Source organism: Zingiber officinale, chromosome 9A (genome assembly GCF_018446385.1).
Source record: "Zingiber officinale cultivar Zhangliang chromosome 9A, Zo_v1.1, whole genome shotgun sequence".
NCBI lineage: Eukaryota > Viridiplantae > Streptophyta > Magnoliopsida > Zingiberales > Zingiberaceae > Zingiber > Zingiber officinale.
In genome coordinates, this window is record NC_056002.1 from 108,099,966 (window position 1) to 108,127,646 (window position 27,681).

Genomic DNA, 27,681 nt, shown 5'->3' on the forward strand with positions numbered 1-27,681 from the left:
AAACCCTAACCGATAGCTTGACCTCTGTCGTTTCGTCCAGTTCAACCATGGAGGTAGAGGCAGCGTCAGGGCCCTAGCGGTCGTTGGAGGCCGTGTTTTCTCCGCCCACTAGGACAGTCGCATCCATGTCACCCGTGTGTGACAGGTCTGCCCCCGCGGCATCGGTGGCTCCAAGAATGCCTTCCAGCTCGCCATGACACTTCCCACGGCCAAGGATAAATTCAGAAAAATCATGATGCAACGAAGCTATGTGCAGACCTGGCGGCATCACCGCAAGTTCTGGATCGAGCACGCTGACAGTATCTCTTGCCTCGTCGTCGACGCGGCGCTGTCTACTCTGGCTCCTGGTTCAATGGTAATACAGTAAAATTTTAAATTAAGCTATACACTAAAATCTCTAAACAAATAAGTTTTTGTTGCATTACCTAAGATTGAACCAAACAATATTAGGTTATGTTTTATTCCCTATAACCTTAATTATGTGATTATCTGGTAATCACATAACTAAGGTTATGCATAATAATTTGAACCAAACACACCCCTAGAGTTCTCTAAAAATTGAAGCATGTGAAGATCACGACAATGTGAAGCTCCTACAACTCTTCCTCCTTCAATTCTCCTCTATAGCTCTACTATTGTTGGACAACATTCAAGAGAAGTCAAATGTATGTTAGGATCCTTCGTACGGCTAGAGAGGGGGGGTGTGAATAGCCGACCCCAATCGATCGTTTCTTTCTACAATGTCGAGTTAGCGCAGCGGAAATAAAACAATAGAAGCGACAAAGAAAGAAATCAAACCTCAAACTCGATGGATGTAACGAGGTTCGGAGATGAACTCCTACTCCTCGGCGTGTCCGTGAGGTGGACGAGCCCTATCAATCCGTCGGTGGATGAGTCCCCGGAGAACCGGCTAATAATATACTCCTTGTGGGTGGAGAAACCTCACCACAAAGTCTCTTGCAACAGCAAGATAAGTGTACAAGAAATACAGCAAGAAGCAAGAGCAATATGAATGTAAAAACAAACGCTAGCTTGCCTTCGACTGGTTTCCGTTGACGAAGCAGCAACTTCACGGAAGAGCGAGCAGCAGCAGCTGACCCAGTCGTAGAATGAAACTCACGCGAAGCTTCAGAGGAGCTCAACAAAGCTCACGCAAAGACTTGTAAGAGAGAGAAGAAGAGTCATGCACGGACCTCGATCCTTTTATACCGCCAAGACGAAGCCGGAGAAGAAATCTAGCCGCGTCGCAGGCCCTCGATCGGTGGACCGATCGAACCATCGACGGTCCCGCATCGATCAAGATGATTCACGTAAAGTTGCCCAACTTTTTCGTTTCGATCGGTCGGACCGATCAAACATACCTGGATCGGTCCACGCATCGATCCCACCTCTCCCGGCCGTCTCGACGGTCTGGAGACCGATTGTTATGCCGATCGGTCCCCGCACCGATCGAAGCTTTGTTGTTATCCGATCGGTCACTGCACCGATCGATACACAACGATCACCGGATCGGTCTCGAACCGATCCGAGCTTGGTTTTGCCCAAACCAAGTCCCAAGACTTCCAAACCAATATCCGGTCAACCTCGACCTATTGGTACTTCATCCCAGCATCTGGTCACCCTCGACTGCTAGAACTCCCTCGCCCAGTGTCCGGATCCCTTGACCTACTTGACTTTCTCAACACCATGTCCGATCATCCCCGATCCATCCGGATTTTCCTCGCTCGCTTCACTTACGGACTTTCACCGCTTCACTCACTGTGATTTACACCGCCAACATCCTGCCAGACTTTCCCACCGCCTCGGCTTCACTCACGGGACTTTCACCGGCTTCACTCACCGGGACTTTCCTTTCACCTAGCTTCACTCACTAGGATTTTCACCGCTTCACTCACTGTGATTTCCACACCGCCCAGCTTCACTCAGGTCTTTCCTCGCTGCTTCACTCACCGTGACTTTCTCCAACCGCCTGGCTTCACTCACCAGACTTTCCCATTGCCTCGGCTTCACTCACTGGGACTTTCTCCCGCCAAACTCGCTTGGACTTTTCCCCGCCAAGTCTCCATACTTGGACTTTTCCCGTGCTACTTGGACTTTTCCCTGCCAAGTCTCCGTACTTGGACTTTCCGTGCCAAGTCTCCATACTGGACTTTTCGCGTGCCAAGTCCCTGCTTGGACTTTTCCGTCACAAGTCTCCATACTTGGACTTTTCAGTCAACCAGTCAACCTGACCAGGGTAGCATGCTAATAATCTTCCCAAGTCTATTCGCAAAGAATAAAAATAACATAGAGTCAACATCAACATGCAACTCAACTAGGTCGATCTTGACCTAAAGTTGCATCAACAATCTTCCCAAGTCAAACATCAAAATACAACTCGAGTCAAGTCAACTCGAGTCGGGTCAACCAGGTCAACCTTGACCTAAGGTTGCACCAACAATCTCCCCCTTTTTGATGTTTGACAAAATCATAATCAAGTTAGGTTAACCCGATAACCTAACTTAGGTTTTCCAACCATCTTCCAATGTCCAATGTTCTTTCCTTGAACATTCTCTGGACATTCTCCCCTTAGGTTAACCCGATAACCTAACTTGGGTTCTCCAATTCTCCCTTTGACACACATCAAAAAGAATTCCAATGTTCTTCCTTGAACATTCCTTGACATTCTTCCCCTAGCTTAGGTTAACCCGATAACCTAACTTGGGTTCTCCAATAAACACTCTCCCCTTTTTGACATACATCAAAAAGTAAAAGGAGAATATCAAGGTCAAAAGTTTCTTCCTAATGAAAGTCCCATACCTTTCATTGAAACTCTTATTTTCCCTTTGATACTAAGCTCAACAATCCACTTAATGATAATCCCATATCACTAATCCTCAAGGAGTAAAAACTCCCCCTTGACCATTGCACCAACAATGTCTTGGAGAGTTTCAAACCTTTATAAATCTAAAAACCAACTGTCAGCCGAAATTTCAGACATGCAGTCGAATTTCAGCACATTGGCACGCTATCAGACCTCACTGGATCGGTCACCATCGATCCACAAGACTGGATCGGTCCAATGACCGATCCAGCCTTGGATCAGACTCGAGTTCGACAGACTCGAGTTCTGATTTTCTTCTCCCGAAATTCGAAACCCCTAATAAATTCCAGAAAATTCAAAATTGTGAAATTTCGAGGATACATTCTCATAACATACATTATCATGGAAAATAATTTTCTATGAAAATAGTTTCCATTTTCAAATCTTGATAAAAAAACTGCAAATAGTTCAAAGTTAAGTCAATTTTATATGTTCAATGATGAGTGCTATCACTAGAAAGCTTCATCAAGGTTTTCAAATCAATTTCAAAATGATTTTAAACCTTTAATTGGGACCACAATCTTAGGGCTAAATGTACATGACTTGTACACAAGCTTTCCCTATGATCCCTATTTTCTTGAATTAGGCTCATCTAGGTACAAAACCTATGCACCTTGATCCTAACTCATGATCCTAATATCTCACACACATCTAAAGTGTATCAAACACATCCAAGTCAATTTTGATGTGAGATATGGGTTAAGGTCAACTTAGGCTAAGTTCTCATGCATTTTCTAAACACCAATTTGATCTCAATATCAAATTATATGTTTGTCCTTAAATCAATTCAATTGATTATTAATGCAAGAGATGATGACATGGCATAAAATGGTATCATAAATGAAAACATGTGCCAATGTCATGATGTCATGGCATAAAGTTTGAAACTAAACTAACACATGACATATAGATAACCTAAGCATTATCATGACATTTCAAATGATAATAAGATAAATATGATGTCATGGCATGCCATATGGCAACCAATCATGGTAAGTTAGCATAGATAAATATACCTAGATTACCTATCTAAGTATCCTTAACCACTTTGCTAACTTAAAATCTAACCCTAGATTGCCCAAAGTGCTCCAAGAAAATGTCAAAACCCAAATTGGCATTTCTTGATCTCTTGTTTGATTTATACCATTTAAGATTTTACAAGAGTAGCACTTCTAAGTTAAGGCCCGGACCTAAGAAAATATCAAAATCCCAATTCGATATTTCTCTAGGTTTTTCCAAATTGTGTCAATTTAAAGTAAGATTAATATATTCTTACTTTGGCACAACTTACTCTTCCAAGGAGTGAATGATAAAGATTATTCCATTTCATTTTCAAAGGTTCCCAAAAACCTTGAAAATGCTCCTTGAGTGTCAATTTCCTCAAAGTTGGGTTAACTACCCTTCTAATTCGAGTTGACACTCTAACCCATCTACGGGATAGAAGATGATGCTCCTAGAACCCAATACCTATTAGAGCTCATTGGGTTCACTAAATATTCACTAGGATAACTTCCCTAGAACCTCCTAGGCTTTGAAGCCTTGGTCATTTGGGTCTCATCAAGGTCAACTATAGGGTGACTCCTTGTAACCTTGGTAATGGTCTTCCTAGCCTAGGTTTTGTTCCATAATCGAACGGAACATTATGATAAGTGGGCTTGACTTAGGTTTGTGACCCAAACCTTTCTTGTCCTTGGACTTTTTGACCCCTAGACCCTAGAGTCAAATCCTTAAAAGCCTTTTCTAGAGAGTCAAGTCTTGACCTCAAGACTTGATTTTCTTTCTCTAATACCTCAAGTTTTGGTTCATTCTTTCTTGAGGTGTTCCTAGGCATGTGTCTAGTTGATTTAGGGTTTCTACCTAGGTTTTCCTTAACCTTAGAAGTGTTAAACCTAGGGTTAGCATTCCTAGTAGTATCCCTATCTAGGTTGACATGTTTAGCACCTAAGCACATGTGTTGATTTCTAGTGTTAACATGCTCATCATTATTGACTAATGCAATAAAATTACTAGCATGTATCCTACTAGAATTGCACGAATGAGCCTTAAAAGATACCTTAGGGTTTGCCTTAGCTCCCCCTATCGATGTGCTCGATCTCTTGTCCTTGCGAGGTTTCCTCCCCTTCGGACATTGGCTCCTATAGTGTCCCCGTTGCTTGCATTGAAAGCACACCACGTGCTTCTTGCCTTTGCGTGTTGGGACTCCGGCTTCCTTGACCTTTGGTGCCGGTGGAGTCTTCCTAACTCTCTTTGGACATTTGCTCTTGTAATGTCCACACTCCCTACACTCAAAGCATATTATATGTAACTTATTTGAAATTGAATTGCTTGAGTTACCTAGGTTTGGGCATGGGTGTGAGCTCTCTTCCTCATCCCTTCCGGAGGTAGATGCCTCTTCTTCTTGCTCCGAACTTGAACAAGAGGAACTCTCCTCCTCTTCTTCCTTGGATGTTGAGTAGCCCTCAACTCCCAATTCGCTCCCTCCATGATGTGAGCTACTTGGCTCACTTAGCTCCTCTTCATGGCTTGAACTTGAGCTATCCTCATGGAACTTTGCCAAGTTGTTCCACAATTCCTTGGCATCGTTGTATCTACCTATCTTATGCAAGATATCACTAGGTAATGAAAATTCAAGGATTTTCGTTACCTCGTCGTTGATTGTGGATTGGTGGATTTGCTCTTTCGTCCACTCCTTCTTCTTGATAGGTTTTCCTTCCTCATCCATCGGTGGGGAAAACCCTTCTTGTACACAAAACCAATTTAACATATTAGTCCTAAGAAAATACATCATCCTTACCTTCCAATATGTGAAGTTGTCGTGAGACTCGTAGAAGGGTTGAATCGTGACATCTTCTCCATAGAGATCCATCTCTAGCCCGTGCTCCCCCGGGTGTTGATCCGTCGAAGAGCGGCCTCGCTCTGATACCACTTGTTAGGATCCTTCGTACGGCTAGAGAGGGGGGTGTGAATAGCCGACCCCAATCGATCGTTTCTTTCTACAATGTCGAGTTAGCGCAGCGGAAATAAAACAATAGAAGCGACAAAGAAAGAAATCAAACCTCAAACTCGATGGATGTAACGAGGTTCGGAGATGAACTCCTACTCCTCGGCGTGTCCGTGAGGTGGACGAGCCCTATCAATCCGTCGGTGGATGAGTCCCCGGAGAACCGGCTAATAATATACTCCTTGTGGGTGGAGAAACCTCACCACAAAGTCTCTTGCAACAGCAAGATAAGTGTACAAGAAATACAGCAAGAAGCAAGAGCAATATGAATGTAAAAACAAACGCTAGCTTGCCTTCGACTGGTTTCCGTTGACGAAGCAGCAACTTCACGGAAGAGCGAGCAGCAGCAGCTGACCCAGTCGTAGAATGAAACTCACGCGAAGCTTCAGAGGAGCTTAACAAAGCTCGCCACGCAGACTGTAATGTGAAGAGAGAAGAAGAGTCATGCACTCGATCCTTTATACCGCAAGAAGCCGGAGAAGAAATCAGCCGCGTCGCATAGTGCCCGATCGGCCGTGGACCGATCAGAATCCATCGATCGGTCCCCGCATCGATCAAGATGATTCGTAAAGTTGCCCAACTTTTTGCTTTCGATCGGTCCGCGGACCGATCAACGTGCCGATCGGTCCACGGACCGATCCCACCTCTCCCGGCGCTCGATCGGTCGGAGACCGACTGTTACGCGACGGTCCCCGCACCGATCGCAGCTTGTTTTTGTTATCCGATCGGTCACCGCACCGATCGATACTAACGATCACCGATCGGTCGAACCGATCCGAGCTTGGTTTTTGCCCAAACCAAGTCCCAAGACTTCCAAACCAATATCCGTCAACCTCGACCTATTGGTACTTCATCCCTAGCATCCGGTCACTCCCTCGACCCAGAACTCCCCGCCAAGTGTCCGGTCAATTCCTTTGACCTACTTGACTTTCTCAACACCGGATGTCCGATCATCCCCGATCCATCGGATTTTCCTCGGCTTCACTTACTGTGACTTTCACCGCTTCACTCACCAGATTTCCACACCGCCTAACATCCCAGTTAGGACTTTCCCACTGCTTCACTCACTGGGACTTTCACCGGCTTCACTCACCTGTGACTTTCCTTTCACCTAGCTTCACTCACTAGGATTTTCACCGGCTTCACTCACCGTGATTTCCACACCGCCAGCTTCACCACTAGGTCTTTCCCCGGCTTCACTCACGTGACTTTCTCCAACCGGCTTCACTCACGTGACTTTCCGACCGGCTTCACTCACGAGACTTTCTCCCGTGCAAACTCCTGCTTGGACTTTTCCCCTGCCAAGTCTCCATACTTGGACTTTCCGCGCGCCACTTTGACTTTTCCCGTGCCAAGTCTCCGTACTTGGACTTTGCCAAGTCTCCATACTTGACTTTTCGCGTGCCAAGCTCCCTGCTTGGACTTTTCCGTTTGCCAAGTCTCCATACTTGGACTTTTCAGGTCAACCAGGTCAACCTTGACCTAGGGTTGCACCAATAATCTCCCATCCATCTATTCTTGTCCCATAACAAGAATAGAACTCTCTCACAAGAGTCAAACATCAACATGCAACTCAACTAGGTCAATCTTGACCTAAAGTTGCATCAACAATCTTCCCAAGTCAAACATCAAAATACAACTCGAGTCAAGTCAACTCGAGTCGGGTCAACCAGGTCAACCTTGACCTAAGGTTGCACCAACAATGTAGGAGTTCAAGAGTCTTGAGGGTGGGAGTTCATATAATTCGTTGTTCGTGCGAGATTTTGTTGTCAACAATTAGGGATCCTAGTTGATATAACACGATTATATGAGTTCTATAAATTATAGGTTATACAATTCTAATATAATTTGTTATAATTCATGTAACTTGTATAATTACAAGATATAATCAATTTAGGTAAGTTATAATTTTATATAACTTATAATTATATATTTATATAACTTATCTTGCAAGTATAAGATATAATTATAAAACAATAGTATTAATCATATAAAGATACTAACCACAAATGCAAATCTCAAGCTGTGTCGGATAGCCTGATTTAAATTTTTTGTTCTGCTCTCTCATATAAGATACTAACCACAAATGTCAATATTGGCATATATAGAGTGTCCAACTCTTCTTTTGTCTCCTTTTCCTCCTACCACCAAGATCTATCGCCATCAATTGCTTCCGCTGCTATGGAAGCCAGTCAGGACAAGCAAAGGGAGAGTGATCAAGAAAAGAAGAGGGACTTACCCACTACTGCCCAGTAGCAATGTCAATTCAGGTCTGTGAGAGAGTGTCATGATAGGGATAGAGTGCGAGAGAGGAATCATGCAGGAGGAGACAAAAGTACTTTGAAGAGAGGAAGAAAAACAACAAATAAGAGTCTCATCGTAAAACTCCTACTAAATCTGAAAACCCAATTAAACCCAATCTGAACCAGGATAAATTTGGGTTGACCCTAAATAGATCCAATTTGGTCTCATTCAACCTAGATGACAAAAATCTACCCAAAGACTCAACCACACCCTAATTACACTCCAATCGATTCCCCTATTCAGATTGGTTCAAATTAAATAACTAATCAAATTCAAAATTAAATGTTAACAAAAACTTTAATCAAAAGTAAAATATAATATATAATAAAAGCTGAAATTATCTACATTAAAGAAAAAGTTTAGTTCTGTTCAAAGTAAAACCCTAAATTCTCGTGTATTGGAACCACGAGTTAGGCCTTTATATAGGAAAGAAGATATACACCAAAAGATAAAAATACCCCTATAATTATTCTAACACTCCCTCTCAAGCTTGAGAATATAGATCATATACACCAAGCTTGTTACATATGTAGTCAATTCGAGAACCTCTAAGTGATTTAGTGAATATATCTGCTAGTTGATCATTTGAGTTGACAAAACTAGTAGATATTTCTCCAGATATGACTTTCTCTCTGACAAAGTGACAGTCAACTTCAATATGCTTTGTCTTCTCATGGAAGACTGGATTTGAGGCAATATGCATAGCAGTCTGGTTGTCACATATGAGTGACATTTGTATAACCTCTCCAAACCTCAGTTCATGAAGCAATCTGTTTTAACCATATAAGTTCTTGACTAGCAATAGCCATAGCTTGATATTCTGCCTCTGCACTGGATCTTGCCACAACATTCTACTTTTTGCTTTTCCAAGAAACAAGGTTACCTCCGACAAATATACAAAATCCAGAAGTGGATCTTCTATCAGAGGGAGATCCTGCCCAATCTGCATCAGAATACCCTACGACTTGAGTATGTTCTTTGTCTTCATATAGAAGACTCTTTCCTGGTGCACCCTTGATATATCGAATAATGCGAGTTACGGCATCCCAATGTTCTTTGCACGGAGAGCTAAGAAACTGACTTACTGCAAATGAGATATCCGAACGAGTGACAGTAAGGTAGCTTAGTTTTCCTATCAATCGCCTGTACCGTTCAGGATCTGAAAGAGGCTCCCCCTGATTTGGCAAGAGCTTGACATTAGGATCCATGAGATTGTCGACTTTCTTTGAGTTAACATTCCTGTTTCTTCCAGAATATCCATTGCATACTTCCTTTGGGATATAATGATCCCATCTTTAGACTGTGCCACTTCTATCCCTAGAAAATATTTGAGTTTGCCAAGATCCTTTGTCTGGAAATGTTTGAAAAGATGTTTACTTGTGAAATCCCAAGATGATCATTACCTGTGATGACAATATCATCAACATAAACCACTACATAGATGCAACCAGTAGATGAGTAGTGATAAAAGACAGAATGATCAGCCTCGCTTTGAGTCATGCCAAACTGTTGAATTACGGTACTAAATCTACTGAATCATACAAGACCAGAAGACTCCCCCTGAGCAACAAAACACGGAGGTTGCTCCATGTAAACTTCCTCGAGCAGGTCACCATGTAAGAATGCATTTTTGATGTCCAATTGATGAAGGGGCCAATGGCGAATTGCAGCAATAGACAGGAAAAGACGCATAGAAGACATCTTGACAATAGGAGAAAAGGTGTCTTCATAATCCAATCCAAATACCTGAGTATAGCCTTTAGCGACAAGACGAGCCTTAAGCCGATTAACCGTGCCGTCTACACCAACTTTCACTGTAAACACCTATCGACAACCAACCACTGACTTCCCAGGAGGTAGAGGAATTAGGTCTCAAGTCCCACTGCTCTGTAAGGTACTCATTTCATCAAGCATAACTTGTTTCCATCCTGGATGGGCAAAGACATCACCTGCAGTCTTTGGAAGAGAAACAAACGACAAGGAAGACAGACAATAATAATAGGATGGCGAAAGACGATGATAGCTCAAAGAAACATAGTGAGGAGAAGGATTACGAGTGGAACGCATACCCTTTCGAAGTGCAATAGGAACATCAGAGGCAGAAGATGGGACCAGAGGAAACGACGAAGGACTTGGCTCCAAAGATGTGCCCACAGCAGTGTCAGTGTTGGTCGGCGGCAAAACAGAACTAGGACGACGCTGATAAACCTGCAAAGGAGGAGATGAGGCCGGAGATGATAGAGGCGCCTCCGGAGGATAAAAGATAGTTACTGGTGCAGGTGGAGAGGGAGAAACCTCGGCCTGTGAAGCGGAAGGACCAAAAAAAGAAACCGACTCAAAGAATATGACATCAGCAGAGATGAAGTACCGACGAAGAGTAGGGGAATAACACTTGTACCCTTTTTGAGACCGTGGGTACCCAAGGAAGACACGCTTATGAGACCGGGGAGAAAGTTTGTCAATGCCGGGATTAAGAGCATGAGCAAAACATATAGAACCAAAGACCCGAGGTGGTAGAGGATGAAGAGGCTGATGGGGTATTTTACCCTGGAGAGTGGATGAAGGTATGCGATTGATGAGATAACATGCAGTAAGTACGACATCACCCCAAAACTGATGAGGGACATTAGAATGGAGAAGAAGAGTCCGAGTGGTTTCAAGGAGATGACGATTCTTGCGTTCTGCAATCCCATTCTTTTAAGGGGTATGAGGGCAAGACGTGCGATGCAACACACCATGAGATGTCAAGAAGGTACGAAATTGAGTAGATAAATACTCGCGTGTATTATCACTTTGCAAAGTTCGAAGGGAAGTACCAAATTGAGTTTTTATTTCAAGAAAAAAGGATTCAAAAATAGAGTACAATTCTGAACGATCCTTCATCAGATATAACCATGTACAACGGGAAAAATCGTCTATAAAAGTAACAAAATACCTTGACCCCATTGTAGAAGAAACACGACTCGGACCCCAAATATTTGAATGAACCAAAGCAAAAGGAGACGTAGCCCGACTCTCAATATGAGGAGAAAAAGAACTATGAACATGCTTACCTAATTGACATGACTCACAAGATAAAGACTCTAAGTGAGAAAGACTAGGATGTAACTGTTTTAACTTATTAAGACCTGGATGTCCCAACTGAGCATGAATAAGTAGTGGAGATGCCGCACCAACAAAAGAGGGTTGTTGAAGCCGATATAGGCCATGAGATTCACATCCGAAGCTAATCATCCTCCCCGTACTCCGGTCCTGTAAAGAAACAGATGTATTAGTAAAAGAAATGATACAATCAAGAGATCGAGTAAGTTGACTTATCGATAATAAATTAAAGGGAGTGTCGGGAACAGAAAGAACATTATGAATGGACAGAGAAGAAGAAGGATGAACAATGCCAATACCCTGGGATTGAGTTTGGGAACCATTGGCCATGGTGACCATTGGCAAATTACCAGAAGTATTGAGGGAGGAAAATAGGGATTTATTACCAGTGATATGATCGATGACCTCAGAATCAAGAACCCAAGGACCCGAAGAACGAGATATGCCAGCAAAGGAAGTACCAGCGTGTGCAATGGTAGCAGTGGAACCCGAAGCCTGACGATCCTCAAACTATTTCAGAAAGTCAGTATAGGAAGGTGTTGGAATTGAATCCGGTGTCAACTGTGAAGTGGAAGCTGAAGAAGCAACAGAATTCTGAACGACCTGGGCAGCATGAGGAGGACGACCATGTAGACTCCAGCACTTATCAATCGTGTATCCCAGTCGGTGGCAGTGATCACACCAAGGACGGCCTTTGCCACCCTTGCGAGGTGGAGGTCCTTTGTGTCGAGAGACCAAAGCTGACGAGTCGACAGGAACAGAAGAAGGCAACGTCAAGACTTTGGCCAGGACACGGAGAAGAGTCGCCCAGGTATTCTCCATAGTAGCTTCTGTGGGGCTGCCCAGAATCTGGTCACGGACATGAGAATAATCTGTGGGCAGATCATATAAAGCCAATTTCTTCCGATTTTCAAGCTCTTAAACAGGATCTACCGTAGGTGGGAGCAGTTTATTGAAGTCACAAAGAAGGCTAGAGACTGAACCCAGATAAGTTGACATTGAATCCTTAATCTGATGGGTGCTGAGGATGATCATGAGATCTTCACAAACTTGATAGAGTCGCCGAGAGGTGTTTGTAAAGAGTTGTTGAGCTTGTGTCCAAACAGCTTTACAGGTTTTGTGAGTACGGAAGACACTCCTAAGAGATGGATGGATGGTGACTCGGATAACACAACACAACTGAGCATCAACCTTCTTCCATAGAGAACGATCGGCGACTTGAACATCTTCTTCAGTTTGAGTGAGATGTGTCTCATAACCCTGTCCAACAAGCCAAAGCTCAATGTGAAATGTCCAAGAGATATAATTTTTACCATCCAACTGCTCGAAAGAAAGAGGTGCAGTGATATGGTTGGTAAAGATTGAGGTATCTGGCTTTGGGACGCCAGATGTAGCCATGAATAGAATTGTGAACTAGGCTGCTGGAATATACGAAGTGAGCTTGCTTATTTTGGAAGAAAGATGAAGGACAGTGATGTGCTGGTGCTACCGGAATCAAGAAGAAAGAACAGTGATGTGCTGCCCGAGTCAAATACACACTGAATTCATTTGATATTCCTGTCTACGCAAACCGCATACACAGTAGTTGAGCAGTGAAGATGATGTAGCTTCTGTTCGGAGATAGATGCCCACACCGAGATTGCTGGAGTTATGCCCACCATCGCAACCACGTCCGTGGGAAGTCCACAGCAACGCTCAGTGATGGAAGAAGAAGAACAGGCTCACCAGAGAAGAAGATAAAATGGCTGGCTGTTCCCTCCTCTTTTAGAAACTCCTTACGTTCGCTACCACGTCGACAGGGAGTTCGCTTGAGGCTGGGGACCTCGTATTAGGGTTCTCTAATGGCGGAGTGGATCTGCTCTGGCAGCACAACTGGCGGTGAGGGGCTGTTGGTGACAGGCCTTGTTGGCTTCGAATCGAAGCTAGGGCAGAAGACGGCTAGGGTGAGAAGCCTGGCCTGAAGACGAAAGCAACGCCACGGCTTGAGCAAGGTGAGAGACGCGCCGTAGAGGAACGAGAATGTGGCGGCGGAGGATGCGGAGAAGATCCGTGAGGTTGGATTCGAAGAGGGCCCAGACGAAGTCGATGGTAAAGCCTCGATCGGAGAGACCGTGTCGCTGGCTGCCGCACCCGAGACCGCATCGCTGGGCGCTGGCGCGAGGATCCTTTCTGTGGGTGGGATCGGGGACTGGGAAGACGCTCGGGAGGTGGAGACAGAGGGAGCGGCGGCGCAGGGGGAACGGATGGGGAAGAGGCAAAACTACGGCGGCACAAGGAGGAAAGAAATTCGGTTTTAACTTGGCTTTGATACCATGTTCAAAGTAAAACCCTAAATTCTCGTGTATTGGAACCACGAGTTAGATCTTTATATAGGAAAGAAGATATACACCAAAAGACAAAAATACCCCTATAATTATTCTAACAAGTTCAATTAATGGCTTAGTAAGGATTTCTACTTCGGAAGAAACAAAATGCAAATACTTTAACAAATGCTTCATTTAGCAGCTTTAGCTTGATGAAGGTATCTGTAATAAAGATTGAGAAAAATGATGCATAAAAGCCAAATAAATATTATTTTCTTATCTTGTCAAATGATAACAATGGCTAGACGAGTAGGAAGCAATGCTCTTTGGAGGAATTGATAATATAATTTTAACATGAATCTTGAATAGGGAAAAATAAAGATTTTGGTTTTTCACTTTTTGATGACAAAATTGTTTCCTCATTTTGACAATTCTTAGTCTATAAAAATAATGTTGCTGCTAAAGTAGTTATTACTTTAGACAAACACAAATTTGACACAGGTCTACATTTTTTTTTATGTAGAATACCCATCTTATGCACGAATGCACCACGGATCTTTTTCTTCAGATAGTTAGCTGGTGAATTCCTACTTTCTTCAAAGGAAATGATATTTGTTAATTGATATAAACTTTTATACAATAATATCAAAATCATGTAGTTTGGGTCAGAGACTGAAATTCAAAGTTTACACCTTGCTCTAGCTACTTTCTTTTTATGGATGGCTAAAGTTTTGAGGGTCTTCTTCTGTAGACCATCTATGCATTTCAAACATAGCTCCAGAAAACTCACTGGGGTCAGTTAGATCTTGGAAGGCCACCCAACTTGATGTCACAGGCACAATTCCAAACAGGTTGACCTACCATACCTCCAAGATATTGAGTTCGATATTTCTAGTAACTAGGGAGGGGGACTTTTCAATGATTGGGATAATGCCATAACAGTAACAAATAAAATGAAAGCTATGGAGAGAAAAAAAAAACATTATAGCAGAGATGTTGGATTCTCTTGATGAAATTTGCCACTTGTTTGTTGCATTCTCCAAGGTTAAAGTACTTCGAATGAAAGTAGAACATAAAAGTCTGTCATGTTTGATATTGTTTGTTGGATTCAGCAGGTGGTACATTCTTTGCCTTTCATGTATTTGGACCATCAGACTAGTTGCCCTGCTGAAAGTTTGGTGACAAGGTCAGTTTGCTGTGTTCCACCATTCCCAAATGTTTGGTCTGCAGTTCAAGCAGGCACGTGTCGAGGATCCTGTGTATATGGTATTATCCTAAGCAGCTCTTTTGCCTTGTAAATTAAGTCACATTGTCTGTCATTGTATATAGACCATTGATCCGTAAGAAAAAAATAATGATAAAAAGAATGTTTGCTTCAGTAATGTCATGTTGATAAAGTTTCGGCTTCCTATTCCTCTTGATTAGTTCAACTGAATTATTTTAGCTTTTCAGAAGGAATTCTGATGAAATGAACGTAACTGCTTCGCATTTGCATCTCAGTTAGCAATTTGTGTTAATTTAAGATCTTTGATGTCGGATCATCGTCAAATTGTTCTTGATGTGCAAGCAATTGAGTTGAAGGTCACCTAGGAGAGGTGCTTTCCGCAGCCCGCCACCCCGTTAAATTTTAAATTGTTTACACTACCTTTACCCGTTTCCTTTTTTATTTTATTTTATTCTTTTTATTGGTTTTGTTTTTCTTAACCAGTTTTTTTTTTTTTATCAATTTTATTTTTTTTATCAGTTTTATTTTTCTTTTTAAATAAATTTTTTTATTATATGTTTGTAATTATTTATTTATTTTTTTAGTTGTAGATTTTAGGAGTTATTATTTGTAAAAATTTTAAAAATAATAAAAATATGGATCAAAATAAAAATTATGTGAAATATAACAATTAATAGTAAACACATTTATATTTTATGAATAAATATTTTTTATCAAATAAAAGTACATATAAAAATATATAAAAATAAAAATTTTAATCAATGTTGTCTTTAAATTTTGCTCCCGACGTATTTGATAGTGTACCTATTATTTCGTATCATAAATGAACACGTGCCATATAATGAGTGACTCATCCTTTAGTTTCATACGATGAATGTTGCCACCACCACGTTGGAATGGGTGGTCTAGGATAATGAGTGTGTAAAAAAATTTATACAAAGTGATTATCAACATGGGTAATTGTTATTTTTCGACACTCTTGGTTTGGAATTGGAGTTCTTAATGGCAAGTGAGTAAAATAACTCACAACATTCTCACTAAATATCTAAATATATGCAGTACAAGATTGTACCTTGATACGATGACGATTTCCAAAGACATAAAGTCCATCCAATGCATCTTTGGTACCCACGGCTCGAACTAATTCAATGAGAATAATAAATTGACTACCAAATTTCGATTTGGATAAAGTTGATTATATAGATCTTTATTATGTTGAATCTCTTCTATAAGCTCGAATCATATTTGAAACCAATCTTCTTTACTATATCCAATTAGTGCAACTATTGCCCTGAATCCACAATGATCGTTAGGTTGAACACCAACAGTGCGAGAAATATAACGCTACAAAGGCACAGATAATTTCTCAATATAAGTATCATGGATGGGTGGAACTGGAAAGTGATCATGAGTCATTTGAGTATTGCGAACCTTCGACCCTCTTCCATATTTTTCTCTCCCTCAAGATGTTACAGTCGGTTGAGAGACCCTACATCCTGAAGTGGATGCATCTGCAAAAGAAGGTATGCGACGTCTACTTTGCTCATCTCTATCTGTAGGTCGACCTTTATGTTCTGTGTTGTATGAAGGAGCTTAAACTGTACTTTAAGATGATCTATCATATCAAAAAAACTTGTCTATCATATGCTTTCACATATGTGGATTTATCCCATCTAATATCTCAACAACGTGGGATGTCCTGTTGGGTCGTGCTCCCTTGTCATTAAACCGATGTACATGCATAGACAATCTCCTTCAATGAGGGTTGATACTTTGTAGCGGAATTGGAATGAAAAAGTAACGGTAATATGCAATATCGTGCTCGCATGACAATCCATATACAATTTTGATAGAACAGTTGTATCTGCCAGCTAGCTGGTGAGATGCTTCCTCAACGCATTTTAGCTAACCAGAAATCAACTCTATTACCTCTAATGAAATCCAACAACTTATCTGACTGAAAATGTTATCATGTAAATGTTGATGGTCTAGAATGTTGAGAGATCTCTCGAACAACTTCTTAATATTTCCAAACTGAATTCTCAACATCTTATGTATTTTTTCAAAAGATATTTGTAGGGATGACATGATATCTCCCAAATATAACTTCAGTCTCGCATGTGCAGACTTTGTCTGTAATAAAAAAAAATACATTATATTTTAATAATGAAAAGAATTAAAATACTACAATAATGAACAAAATTAAAACAATTAAGTTGTAAAGTGACTTATACCTTTTATTTGAATTGCTCCCGAGGTGCATGCATGTATCAACCCATGCTGAAACAAATCGCTCTTTGTAAGGGTATAACCATGTCTCCCAAAGGTAATTTAGAACACCCTTAAATCGTTAATACTCCTCTCACATGACATCCCACTTCTGTTAATAACACCACTGTGTCGATGAATTAATGAGTGAGTGTCATGACACATAAAAATGTTGTTACTCTAGACCAAGCATAGGAGCACATTTCTTCATTACACACTAGTTTATGTGCCAAATACAAAGGATATGATGTGTCTTGGGAAAACATGTTTCAATGGCATTAATAAGTGCCAAATTCCTATTTAAAACAAACACCAATAGCAACGATATCTCCTTTTCAACCATCCACTTCTTTAAGGTACTTAGTGCCCATGTCAGTTGTCCCCGGGGCTATGGTGCAGCGATAGGGCATCTAGGTTGTCACCCACGTACCTACGGTGCGAGCTCCAGCTATGGCGAATTTGCAGGAATTTTTCCTCCAAATGGGGCACGCAACTAAAGGATGCTGGGCTCCTGGGCTGCTCATTGTGAGCGCTTCCTGATTTATCCTGGTGGTCAGTGGGAAACTTCCGTGGGGCCGGACCGGTCACCCCAGGCTCGACGTTACCCAACCTGGTTAATCATTTTTTTAATGCTCATGTCAGTTGCTCTGTCCTCTCATTACTAAGATATGCGAACATAAGTAAGTTCGTATTGTGGATGTGATACCCACAACCTCCAATAGTGATATCCGATAGTCATTGGTCTTGTATGTGGTATCAATGATCAATACAGACGAAAAGTTAACAGACAGCTCTAGACTTTTTGGATGAACCTAAAGAATATCTGTGATTTTCGTTGGTGTCTGGATTGTACGGTAATTATGGAGATATTCTTTATTGATTAATTGCTCAAAGACATACTGAATAGAATTTAGGCCGTCCCGTTTAACAGATTTATTTGTAAAAATGATATTGTAAATGTTTTTGATCTCCGTAGTGTTTGACTGATCTCTTTCTTTCAACATACTAAGAATTTCACGAGGTGTGGTGTTGTTGGTCATGTCAAACACAAATTCTTTCTCTATTGGTTTTAACCTACACGGGTACTCATAACCATCAATATATTTTGCTGATTGATAATTCTGAAAACTATAGAAAACTCTTAAATCCCACATCACACCATTTGGAGGTATTGATATACCTCACACCTCAAATGGACATTCACATTTTTTAATCCCAGTATTTTTTTAAGGATTACCCATCAATTAGATATCGTGGCGGTTTGTATTTTCTACCTCTTTCACACATAAGATGACACTTTGACAGTTTGCCACCTTTTAAATTAGTAGAATTTTTAATAACCACTATAATACCATTCTTCAGACCAACTGTCTTCGTCCAATTTATCATATCTTCTCCACTTTTTAATATCTTTATAAAAAAATATAACAAAGATGTATAAGTATAACATTATCCAATCTTAACATAATTTCTCTACTTATAAAATAAATAACGAATATGTACAAAATGACGATAATAACTAACCTTATTTGTAGTAAATTCGGCTGTATAATCGCGACTGTTGTTGGAAATATTCTCTCCACTAAGAACATCATTCTTAATTGACCAACTATCTGAAAATAAACTCAAATAGTCATCTATAATTTTCTTTTATGAATTATGAAAAGTAATAGGTAAGAAGATAACTATGCTCTAGAAAGAGAGAAGAAGAGGCTGAGAGGGAGATAGCAGTGGAGGGAGGTGTGACTAAAGAGTGACTGAAAATGAAGTGTGAAAGGAAGATTTAAATGGAGAGGTTTTGACATGTGTCAAGAGTTGAAGGGTGAATAATTTAAGGGAGAGGTTCTGACATGTGTCAAAGGTTGGAGGGGGTAATTTAAAAGGATGAGGGTGTTTTGACATGTGTCAAGGATTAGAGGGTGAGTAATTTAAAGAGAGTGAGATGTTCTGACATGTATCAAGGATTAGAAGGAAAATTTAAAAGGGGGAGAAATTCTAATATATGTCAAAGGTTGGAAGGGGATAATTTAAAGGGAGGAGATGTTCTGACATGTGTCAAAGGTTGGAGGGAATAATTTAAAGGTAAAGGGGCATTTTAACGTATGTTAAGGTTGGATGGAGATAATTTAAGTGTCGAATTAAAAAGGTAATTTTAAGTAAGGGAGAGATTTTGATATATGTTAAAAATTATATTAAATAAAAAAAATCAATGAAAAAATAATAAATAAAATTGATTAAAATAAAAATTAAATAAAATTTACAAAAAAAAATAATGTTGCAGCATCAACGCTCCCTCAGCGCAGGTTCATACAGCAGTGTTGTCACTAATAAGTCGCGGTATTCACATCATATGTGAAATATCTAATGTAGGTGCTATTATTATTGGATGAAGTTTTTTTTATCATCTATCCTCTTTCACAAAGTGTGGAGGTGCTAACATAACATTTTTATTTTTATTTTCTACAGACGAAAGTGATAATTTTCACTTCGGGAAATCTTTTGGGACTGTCACATGTAATTTAGAAGTGAATCCTCTAACAGTGATTCTTTATCAGGTAACCTACGATATATTATAGTAACATTGTATGTAAATACTAACTAGTATTAGTTAGTACTAACTTTGTTAGTTCGTGAGGGCCAGGTTCGATGTTGACCCTTGGTAATCGTTATTTTGATTTGTTAGTTGATGATTTGATATAGTCGAACTAGGTTAAATTATTCAGCGTAGTTCATGAGCATAAGAAAAGGTCGAGAAAATCGCATTCTTCTCTACTAGGCATGAAAAAAAACTTTGCCATTATCTGTTGCATGGGTTCAGTAGATGGGATCCTTTGATCCCATCTATCCTGATCCATCCCTAGAGAGAAATAGTGATTGAAAAAATTCAATAGTCCTTATGGATCATTGAATTCCTTCAAGAGATTCAATAGTCCCTATAAATCACTGAATCCCTTCAATTAATATTAATATAGTGAATCAGGACTGGTCTACTAAAGACGGATCAGAGGTTCCTGCTCGGGATCCAGAAATTGACTCTTCCTTCCTCTGTTCACACAACACAACAAATCAAGACTCACGGACCTCAAAATCGCACTCTGGTCCATGTCCGACTTTTATTGTCTTGTCTAATCAACGTTCTCAATTTTGGGTCCTGCGTCATTACCGCCACCGCCGCGCCGCCCGTCTTCCTCATTGCACCGCCGTGTGCAGTGCCCCTGCCCTCCTTGGCACATCTTGGTGATGATCGGATTGCAGATGCTCTCACGCTCCCTCGACTCGTCCTCGAACTCATCCGCCTCGGCGAGCTGGTTCCCGTCGAGCCACTCGGTCGCCTACTCTACTGCAGATGATCGGATTGCAGATGACCGGCTGGTTGTCGGCGTAAGTGGAAAGATCTGTTCTTTCTTCGCCGGGATGGCGGTGTTACGCGGAATGAGCACGGTCTTCACCCCGCCGGCGGTCTCGATCCCCAGAGAAAGCGGCGTAACGTCGAGCAGCAACAGGTCCTGCACATGTACTGCCGCGCCTTACGCCACGGCCTCGTCGGGTTTCGAACCGGGCGCGTGTGATGGAATTGGTGGCGTAGGAGTCGATTCTTTCGTACAACGAGTCATGGGCGGATCTGCCCGCACTGGGCCAATAACAGTATAGCAAGATACGCACCTTTGTTAACAGTGGATCCCACATAGAAAAATGAGTTGGAGTCTGATCTTGTGGGTGTATTATTTTATTATTTTTATGATGAAGGCCAGCTTTGAACTAAAAAGTCTTTGTCTTCTAGTCGGGAATATGAGAAGACGAGATTGTCGAAATGATGTTTCTAGAATGTTGACTATATGAGCTATCTTATATGTTGATCAAGTCATCAGAAGACTTCCGGTCAACTTTACCTGCCGTCAGCAACTGGGTTGTCCCGATCTCTGGTTCCTCGATGCTCGAAGCGGGTCTCACGAATGTATAAGTAGTCGTCGAATAATAGCAGAATAATGAAATAAATATAAGATGAATACAGTGATGTATCCTGACCTCGGGGGGCGCCCTCGGATGGATCGGGGAGCTAGTCACGTTGCTGATCGAGTCGTCATGACCCTGAAGGCTAGATGAATGTGTCAGCTGAGGAACTGAATCAACCTACCGGGAGCCGAGTGTGACTTGGATCCGGCAAACAACATGTCGGTCGAGAGATAATAGCGACACGTCGGCCGAGAGATGACGTCGACACGCAGGCCGAGATATAATATCGACACACAGGCCGAACACACCTCTGCGGCGTGTAGGCTGACGCACGGCACGCAGGCCGAATATGTGAAGAGCAAAATACAATGGCTCGATGATCGGAACCACATCGGCTCGCAGGCCGAACATCATCTCGACTCGAAGGCCGAAGTAGACAAACCTGATCACTCAAACGACGGTTGCTCGAAGGGTGACGACGACCGCTAGAGGAGGCAACGGTTGTCGTTGGAGGCGACGCCCGCTGGATGCGGTGTCGACGACTACTGGAGGCGTCGGTGGCGGCATCCGCAGCCGCTAGAGGCGGTGGTGGTGATAACAACCAAGGGAGGAGGCTGCGACAGCGGCGGCTGGGGTGGTGTCTACGGTTGCTGGAGGTGGCGTCAGCGCCCGCCGGGGGCGGCAACGAGAACCTCCGGCGAGGCGACGTGCATCTCCTGCGGCTATGGTGGCGGCGGCAAAGAAAAGCACGAAGGAGGAACTCTATCTCTCCTCTGTTCACGGTGTCGGCAACCAAGCAAAACAAGGCAACCACCTGGTGGCTGCAGCCCAAACACAAAAGGAAAAAGGGGACGGCGCCGGTGTCGTCGACGTGACAGGCAGGGAGATGGGTGGTGGGTGTTGGCATGAGGGTGAGGCAGTGGCGGTGAGATAGGGAGCAGAAGCTTCCCTCCTGGCTTGTAGCGGCCGCGGTGAGAAGAACACGAAGACCTCCACCTTGGCGGCGGTGTGCAAGCACGCAACAGAGGAGGAGGTAGTGACCAGAGGGAGAGGAGGGGAGCAGTCGACGTCATTGTCGGCGAGGAGCATGAGAGGGAGGAAGCTGGCCAAGTTACTTGGCGGCGGCGAAAGCACGAAGCAGCCATCTCCCCCGACCTTGTGAACAGTGCTGCCTTTAAAACAAAATCCTACACATGGCAAAAGATCAAAATGCCCCTCCTATGCCCTACTCAATTACATCCGCATCACTTTGTAATAACTTTCTTTTGGCAACTGCTTTTATTTTAATTTAACAAGTCATTCCGATTATTTCGATACAAGTTACAATTTTATTTTGTTAAACTGTTGCTAATTCGAGATAGATTGTTTGGTAGCAATTTAGTTAACTGGTTTGGTAATAAGAAATAACATCGGGGTTTTCGTGTGTGCACTTTTTTTTTAATCTGCTTCTATCCTCTTTTCTGCTAGTAACCGTTTTACAGTTGTAATTGTTTAGTTTTTGTATCAGTTATATCTAACAAACGCAGGGAACAATTTATTAGCATTGATATCGTGAAGCGTTGATCCGAAGAAATATAATGTGCTTTTTTTTTTAACATACTTCTCATGATTTTTAGAATTTACAATAAGCTTATTCATCTTCAACGGTTCTGCACATGAACTGACGACCTATTTCAATTAATAAATAATAACATTCTTGAATCTTTCTGTGTAAGTTAAGAAAAAAATGTATGCAGATCCATTTCTGAGTTTAATTCGAAAAGAAGAATTATAAAGAAATTATTTTATGATCCATTATAAGTTTATATATATATATATATTTATTTTATTAATTATATTGAACAGGATCTAATAATAAAATTATTATTGTGTGATCTAAATATCACATATTCAAGTCTCAATAATAACCTCATATAAAATAGGATAAAATTAAGTAAATAGATCATTTCTTGGGATCGACAGGAATTTCATGCATGCACTCTCCTTTTATTTTATTAATTATATTATTATCTACACTGAATCAAAATCCTAGTTTCGCCCTTGATGAGTCGATCTTGCTGGTGATCTGCACGGTGTACGAGAGCGTGCACTTCCCGCACTCATAGGTCGTGCGCAACCACCGGAGAGCTCGCAGGCTCTCGCTGATGTCCTTCTTGTGCTTCCGCTTGAACTCCTGCACGAAATGGTTCACCATTCTATTATCAAAGTCCTTGGCGCCGAGGTGGGTGTCGCCGGCGATGGCTGTGACCTCAGAGGCGACCTCCTCAATGGAGAGGAGGGACACATCAAAGGTGCCTCTGCCGAAGTCAAAGATGAGCACATTCTTTTCGCCGGAGCCATTGCCCTTCTTCTTGTCAAGGACATAAGCGATGGCAGCAGGGGTAGGCTCATTAATAATGCGCATGACGTTGAGACCGGCGATAACTCCGACGTCCTTGGTATCCCGGTAAAAGATAATTATTCAACCAATTAAACCAAGGTTACAATGTAATAATTATTAAAATAAATCAATTAACTAGTTTCTTTTTTTTACTTTATTAATTGACTAAGTATGTAATGCCCCTCTATATATATTATATATCTCAGGCACAAATTAATCAAAAAGTTTGTATTATCTCTTCTCTCTCATCTAGTTATCTTTACATGGTATCAGAGTCTTTGCTCTTCTTCTTCACCATGCCAACATCATCACCTCTTCTTCTTCACCACGCCAACACCACTGTCTCTTCTTTCCTCGTGTGCCACCGGCCATTCCAAACAGGCAACCTTCTTCAACTTCTTGCTACTGGAGTCTCTGCTCCAATCTGCCAACGAAGTCACTGCCTACAACCGCCTTCGCCTCCAACACCACTGCCCCACCAAGAAGTCCCTCTCACGCACCGAATTTCTTCTCTTTTTTAAATTATTCACCCTCTCAATTCTTTACATCTTTCCACCAACAGATTTTTCTTATTACTGGGCTTCTCCAAATTAAAAGTGTCAAAATCGATAGAGCATGTCTAGTTTCTACACTAATTGCTATAAATAACTCTACAATTTCATCCTCTCATACTTTGTCTGATCCATGGATTTATCAAAACATTGTTGAAGCCTTACAATATGTCACCATCACACATCCTAATATTACCTTTATAGTAAATTTCTTATTAATTCATACATGCTTCAATTGAACAAAATTAGGATAATATAAAAAGAATATTTCGCTATCTTAAAAAAATGTAGATTCGCTACATTAACGGCTCTCTAGTGCCGACCCCACGGATATGGAGGGAGGTACTTCGCTATCTTAAAGGTACTATTTTACATAGTTTTTTTTTTATATCGCCAATCCTGGAAACATCCTTGGCACAACGGTAAAGTTGTTGCCATGTGACCAAAAGGTCACGGGTTCGAATCCTGGAAATAGTCTCTTGCAAAAAGCAGGGTAAGGCTGCGTACAATGGATTATTCTCCGGGACCCTGCATGGCGGGAGTTTCGTGCACCAGGTTGCCCTTTTTTTTATATCGCCAATCGTCTCGAGATTTGCATGCCTATAGTAATGCGGATCGGGCAAGTTCTCCTAAAGATTGACGCTCTACTAGTAGATATGTAATATTTCTTGGATGAAACCTTATCTCATGGAATTCAAAAAAGCAACATACAGTATCTCGTTTAATCACTTAGGTAGAATATAAAACTATATCAAATACAACGTCAAAATTATTTAGCTTCAATCACTTCTCTCTGAACTTTATCTTATATTAAATATTACACTAAAAATTTGGTGTGATAATATTTGAGCAACATATCTCATAGCAAATTCAATCTTTCATGCTCATACAAAATATGTGAAAATTTATTTTCATTTTGTTCGAGAGCGTGTGACGACTCAACAATTATCAGTTTCTTATATTTCTATGGAGAATTAAATTGCTAATATATTAGCTAGTAAACAAATTCTCCCGTTGAATTTATCGGGAAGAGGGGGGGTGTCCATTGTATATATTGTCTCATGAACAAATTAATCAAAAAGTTTGCTTTATTACCTCTTCTCTCTTGTCTAGTTATCTTTACATCTGGTGCTTTGAGTCATTGAAGTAAGCAGGGATGGTTAGTTGGTGACCACCACATTCTTGACCGAGGTGCCAAGGGTAAGCCATGGTGATCTCCTTCATCTTGGTGAGGACCGTCGACGATATCTCCTCTGGAGTGAAATGCTTTTTCTCGCCTGCTCCATCACAATCATGGGCTTATCGCCAGGGCCGACGACCACCTTGAAGGGTCACAGCTTCCTATCGCTATGCACCGATCAATCGCTCGCATATGCACTACCAAATTATTACCAAAATCAAAACCTTTGTTTTTTGGTAATCAATCCGCTTGATTGGAGAATAAATTAAGGTTGCTCTGTCCTGTCCCTATTGAGGACGGATCCTCTGGTCCGCAATTTACGGATCAGAGGATGATCCACTTTTTTAGACCCTTGATTTGGATGGACCCTATCTATTTAAAAATGGAGTCCATCCAAATCAAGGGTCCTCATGCAAGGGACCATCCCTTGATCCGCAATTTGCGGACCAGAGAATCTTTACTGGTCCCTACTCTTCGAATTTTGATAAAGGGCAGGGTTATTTAAGGCGCTAACAAGATTAATAAATTATTCGGGTAGAAAATTCTTTTAATATGACATATTCGAATTTTAAAATTATCATATCTATTTTGTTAATATATGATAAATTATTATTATATAAGAGTAGATTAGTTTTTTTTTTATTATTATTTTATTATCTATTTATATATATATATATATATATATATATATATATTTTTTTTTTTTATAAACCTAAGTTTTTTGGTGATACAATTTAATAGCCTCTTTTGCGGCTACCTCTTTCTCTCCTTCATTTTTTATTATATTTTACAATTTATTTGCATTTTTTACTTTGTTCATATGATATTAGAGTCAATTCATCTCCTCTCTTGGTGAACTATGGAATACTTTTATTTTTGGAATTCTTTGAGGCGGCCGCAGAAGAATTGTATTTTCTTGAGTTTCAACCATTGGATTGCCTTGAAACTTTGAGAAAATGTTCCTTACATCTAGGGCTACGTTTTGAACGGTGGAAATCAGATTTTGAGTTCTTTAAGTCCACCTGACAATCAAAAAATGTGACTATTGATTTTGTCATCTCCATGGAAATCCAGTAGCCAACCACAATAACGATTCCTTAAACCTAGAGCACCCAGCATGGCAACAGCAGTTCCTCATACAGACTCTGGAGTGACTCAATCATCTAATGCCATAATTGCTGCTCTTACCGAACAATTTCATAAGTTCCTTGCATCTCAACCACATGTCATGTTTGCCTCTTCTCACATAGGTTTGTCCTCTAGTGGTACCTCAGGTATGCATTCCCCTATCTGGATCCTTGATTCTGGAGCTTCGCATCATATACCACTTAATGCCAATTCTTTTATATCTATAAATTCATCACCTTTTGTGTTGGTCATGGCCATTGATGGTTCTCTCATGTCATTAGCTGGCATTGGTTCTATTTGTATGTCTAATTTATCTCTGTCTAATGTATATCATATTTCTAATCTTACTTTTAATCTTGTCTCAGTCAATCAATTATATGATTCTGGTTTCTCAATTTCTTTTATTTCATCTTCTTGTTATGTGCAAGATTCGCGATCCCAGAAGTTAATTGGGATAGGTCGTAGGCAGGGGGACTATATATATTAGAAGAGCTGAAAGTTCCAGATGTTGCAGCTTCTAGTATTGATTTGTCATCCTTTCGGTTAAACTCTATTTCTTCTCTTTTTTATTTGTGGCATTCTCATCTTAGACATATTTCTTCTTCTGATATGAAATACTTAGCTTCTAAAGGACATTTAGAAAATTTACAAACTCATGATATGCCAGATTATTGTGACTATAAATTGGTAAAATTCTCTGTTTTACCTTTCTATAGAAGTATCTCTGTTTCTCTTGCACCATTTAAGTTAGTTCATTCTGATATATGGGGTCCATCTCTTATTCGTACACCTGGTGGATTCTGTTACTATGTTTTCTTTATTGATGATTGTACTCGTTACACTTGGATTTATCTTATGAAACATCGTTCTGATTTCCTTGGTATCTATCAAATATTTTGTGTCATGGTAAAAACTCAACATAATGTTGTTATTAAGTGTTTTCAATGTGATTTGGGTGGTACATCCAAACTTTTTTCTGAACAACTTGCCTTAGATGGTACACTTCATCAAAGTTCTTGTACCGACACTCTTGAACAAAACAGTATTGCTAAAAGAAAACAAAGACATATTGTTGAAACTGCATGTTCTCTCCTGTTATCTGCTTATGTTCTTAGCGAGTTTTGGGACGAAGCTATTCTTACTGCAATCCATTCTATCAATAGAATTCCATCTTTTATTACATCCGGCTAGTCTCTTTTTGAAAAAATATATGATTTTGTTCCTGATTATTCAGTCTTAAGAGTTTTTGGATCCACATATTTTATCCTCCGCCCTCATGTTGAATGTAGTAATCTTAGTTCTCGGTCTGCTCTTTATGTTTTTCTTAACTATGGCGAGGGTCAAAAGGGATATAGATGTTATGATCTAGTTAGTCAAAAACTCTATGTCTCACGTCATGTTATTTTTCTTGAATACATCCCA

At 40.9% G+C, this 27,681-nt stretch overlaps 1 protein-coding gene and 1 pseudogene across 3 annotated transcripts in view; one reads left to right on the plus strand and one right to left on the minus strand.

Annotated features, from left to right (window-relative positions):
* LOC122019728 (E3 ubiquitin-protein ligase PRT6-like) overlaps positions 1-14,951 on the plus strand; it is a 39,153-nt gene extending 24,202 nt beyond the window's left edge. Inside the window, exon 18 of one of the 3 annotated variants that reach the window (XM_042577222.1) lies at positions 14,686-14,951. The gene's annotated coding sequence lies outside the window, so the exon portion shown is untranslated. Of the gene's footprint in view, positions 1-14,096; positions 14,215-14,685 lie in introns of those variants that run through there. The other 2 variants (XM_042577223.1, XM_042577221.1) reach the window with 2 other exon arrangements.
* An 8,089-nt stretch (positions 14,952-23,040) lies between these two features.
* On the minus strand, positions 23,041-25,309 carry LOC122019451 (annotated as a pseudogene).
* Between the last annotated feature and the right edge of the window lie 2,372 nt (positions 25,310-27,681).